This window comes from Symphalangus syndactylus, chromosome 20 (assembly GCF_028878055.3).
Source record: "Symphalangus syndactylus isolate Jambi chromosome 20, NHGRI_mSymSyn1-v2.1_pri, whole genome shotgun sequence".
In the NCBI taxonomy this organism is placed as follows: Eukaryota; Metazoa; Chordata; class Mammalia; order Primates; family Hylobatidae; genus Symphalangus; species Symphalangus syndactylus.
In genome coordinates this window covers 57,492,709-57,496,416 of record NC_072442.2, presented here as the reverse complement: position 1 = coordinate 57,496,416, position 3,708 = coordinate 57,492,709, and the positions used below count along the sequence as shown (strand labels likewise).

The 3,708-nt window shown below is 43.7% G+C and overlaps 1 pseudogene; it reads right to left on the bottom strand.

Moving 5' to 3' along the window:
• Positions 1 to 332: 332 nt before the first annotated feature.
• Positions 333 to 3,496, bottom strand: LOC129469674 (large ribosomal subunit protein eL15-like; annotated as a pseudogene).
• Positions 3,497 to 3,708: the final 212 nt, after the last annotated feature.

The window sequence follows — 3,708 nt, the reverse complement described above, 5'->3', positions numbered from 1 at the left end:
AGGACATGAACTCATCCATTTTTATGGCTGCATAGTATTCCATGGTGTATATGTGCCACATTTTCTTAATCCAGTCTGTCATTGATGGACATTTGGGTTGGTTCCAACTCTTTGCTATTGTGAATAGTGCCACAATGAACATACGTGTGCATGTGTCTTTATAGCAGCATGATTTATAATCCTTTGGGTATATACCCAGGAACAGGATGGCTGGGTCAAATGTAAACCTCAGCTTCTTAATCTATTAAATAGGGAGAAGTGTAATAGCCTGAGCTTGTATGCCTTGGGCTGTTGGCACATCAGCAAGTACAAAGAGGTATGGCCATTGGAGGTTTTCTTTTGACTGTCCTAAATTGTTTCTTAGGTGTGAATTTTACAAACATTATTTATATTAGCGGTAACGGTGGAGCCAGAGAGTATTGCACCTTCTCCAAGCTGCACGGCGAGAACCACTAATAGTGTGGTGGAACTTACAGCCCTTTCCAAGGCCACAGCTCTTTGAGCCTGCAGCTATCAGCCCATTCATCTCCCTGTGCTTGTGGACTGGTGTGGTGATTCACAGGGTGTCAGGATTTCTTCTGACAGCTTTATGGAATGTATCAATGAGGATAACCTCAAAAAATTTGTATGAGGAATCCTTACCAACCCAGTGAGAATTCAGGCCTCTTACAGGCCCACAGTAGCATCCAGCTCACTCCTCTGCAATGAACCGAAGGCTTCGAGCAAACTTTAGCTGGTTAACACCAGGGTGGACAGGCTTGCTGTAAGTTGCACCCATAGGAACTGGGTGTTTTCTGCCACCATGGCGCACGTGAATCCTATAAATAACGTAATCTGACTTGGCTTTCTATCCCAGTCTGTGCGCCTTGTGTCTGACTTGAGGGATGGGAAAGAACCCAGAAGAGGGGGTCAATGGAAATGTTGTCTTTGACAAACACTCCTAAGAGGCCAGGAGAAATGACTGAAAGGGTTTTACTGAAATGGGTCCAGTTAAACAATCCATTACGGTATTGTATTTTTCTGCTAACATGTCTGTCCACTAGCCTGAAAACTCCTTTAGTCTTCTCATGCCCTGTAACTTTGCTTGGCCTTGTATCTCTCAGAAGAAAGTGCATTCTTCTCAGTCCACATTGTGGGCTACTCAATCAGTTAAAAGTTGGAATCCCCAGGACCTGTCCTTAGCCCCTTTTCTTCTGGTGCTCTCGTAACCTTCCTTGGCCTTGTATCCGTTAGAAGAAACTGCATTACATCAGACTGCTTCTTCCTCCATGGCTCCTGGATGTCTTTGTGTGTACCCATCTTGGCTTACTGGATGGCTGCCGCCAGATGGAAAGGCTGTTGGAATTACTAAAATGCAGAAATGCTCTGTACTGACTGGCAAACAGCCACCATCAAAGCCCCTCTTTCTGCATCCCTTGCCCAGTGCCTGCTGATCGCCTTGGCTGCATTGGCTGCAGGTTTCCTCACCCGGACTCCCATCAGCATCAGCTAAAGTTACACATCTGGTCCAGATGCCTTGTGACACGGCGTCCTTGTTGTCATTATCAAGGTCATTTTTGAGTCCTCAGTACCTTGGCCGTGCCCACGGCTAAATGCCATCGATGCCCTTGGGGAGAAGCATCACCCACCTGACGAGTTAGTGGTTGTTTACACTCTCTAGAAACAAAAAGAAAGGTGATTTTTAGATTTTTCCATCTGACTCTTTGTTTTTGGCCAGCTGGGTGGGGTCAAGATCAGATTTTGGCTGTGAGTGTCTATTAACACGTGCACTTTTGCTTCACAAATGGAGGAAAAACCTGTTAATGGTAGAGCCTTTGGATAATTCAGGCAAGGATTAGACTGAAGATGACCTTGACTTTGGAGATAATGAAATTTAATTATGCAAATACAGTTGGAACACTGAAAGCACATAAGCGAAATTGTTTTTGAGCACCCAAGTCACTCTTTAAAGTGGTGACCACTGGTGGGATTGTGATTCAAGCTAGGTAGGTTGTGGGCTATTCACATAAAGAATATCAGTGAGACTAGTTCTTTTCAAAGATCTTGTTGATTTCTCTGTTCATTTATTGCAAATGACTGAAGACTTGTTCCATGTTTTCTATCTCCTCCAGAAGTGATTTTTAAAATCTTTTAATGCCTAGGGCATATTCATTCATTCAATAAGCAGTTTTTGAGGCTTTACTCTGTGCCAGACATTTGTGCTAACTGCTGGGAACAAAGGCACAAAACCGTATTTACTAAAGGAGTTTTCAGGCTAGTGGCTAGACATGTTAACAAAAAATACATAATACCATAAATGAGTTGTTTTACTGGACATCTTTCAGTCATTTCCCTGGCCTCTTAGGAATGTTTGTCAAAGACAACATTTCCATTCTTTCAGAAACATTTGCTTAGCGTGACTCTCTCTTCTGGTTTCCCTTCCATTTCTCAGGTTGTTTCTTCTGAATTGTGGGCTACTTGTATTAGTCAGTTCTCACACTGCTGATAAAGACATACCCAAGACTGGGTTATTAATGAGGAAAAAGAGGTTTAAAGGATTCACTGTTCCACATGCTCAGGGAGGCCTCACAATCATGGCAGAAGGCAAAAGGCAAGTCTTACATAGTGGCAGACAAGAGAGAATGAGAGCAAAGTGAAAGGGGTTTTCCCCTATAAAACCATCAGCTCTCGTGAGACTTATTCACTACCATGAATAAGTATGAATAAGTATGGGGGAAACCACCCCCATGATTCAGTTATCTCCCACCGGGTCCCTCCTACAACATGTGGGAAGTATGAGAGCTACAATTCAAGATGAGATTTGGGTAGGGACACAGCCAAACCATATCACTATCCAAACAATTAAAAGTCGGAATTCCCCAGGACCTGTCCTAAGCCTCTTTCTCTTCTCATGCTCTGTGCTCTTCCTAGAACATTTCTTTCACTTCCATTGCTTTAATTACCATTGCTGTGCCAGTCTCTTAAGAGCAACCCTCTCTTCCAGAGCAATGCATCCAACAGCCCATTGGAGGTCTCTCCTTAGACATCTCACAGGCTGCTTGAAACTCAACATGTCCTAGATAGAATAGTTGTTCTCTGGACCACACCCACCCCCTCTTTCTATTCTAATGTCCTAGATGTTTTGTTAATGACATTACTGTCCACCCAGTTGGTCAAGCCAGAAACCCAACAATTACCTGGCATTCCTCTCCCTATACCTCATATCCAACAAATCATCAAGTTTTGTTAGTTCTACCTCCCTCCATATCTCTGGAGTGTTTCTCCAGCACCACAGCCACCACACCTGTCTAAGTCCTCACAGTCTCATACCTGGGTGGGGTAACGTTCTGGTGTTTCTAGCTCCACTGTTGCTCCCCTGCAGGCCTTCTTCCACATGGAAGATATGGTGATCTGCTTCAATTGTAGATCTGATTATGTCTACAGCAGTTGCCACTGGAGGTCTGCCGAACTTATAAGCCTCTCCTTCACAGAGATGTGTGCTGATTCCTGAAGCCATGTTTGCATCATGACAGGTGGAGTTCCCTTGCCTTGCTCATAGCTCATTGAGTTAGGGATGAATACGCTGACCCAAGCTGTCTTAATTGACTTCTTTCTCCATGAAGTTTGAATTGGGGTCAATAACCACTGTTGTGTGTGTCTCTCTGTATGGCCAGACCCTTTGTTTTGTTTTGTTTTGTTTTTCTTTCTTCCTTTCTTTTCATTTCCTTT